We start from the raw sequence: 225 nt of genomic DNA, 5'->3' as shown, positions 1-225 counted from the left end.
CTGGGGGGTGTCCCTGTGCCCTGGAGCATCATTGAGGGGTGTCCCTGTCCCGAGGGGGCCATTGGGGGGTGTCCCCATAATTGGTCATCAAGGGCTGTCCCTGTTTCTAGGGGGTCTCACTGGGGGGTGTTGTGCTTCCCCTGAGGGTCATTGGGGGTGTCCCTGTCCCCGGGATCATCATCCAGGGCTGTGCCTGTCCCCAGGGCTGTCCTTGTCCCTCGGGGG

Source organism: Mesitornis unicolor, unplaced genomic scaffold (genome assembly GCF_000695765.1).
Source record: "Mesitornis unicolor isolate BGI_N332 unplaced genomic scaffold, ASM69576v1 scaffold49017, whole genome shotgun sequence".
Taxonomy (NCBI): Eukaryota; Metazoa; Chordata; class Aves; order Mesitornithiformes; family Mesitornithidae; genus Mesitornis; species Mesitornis unicolor.
This window is presented reverse-complemented; position numbering follows the sequence as displayed.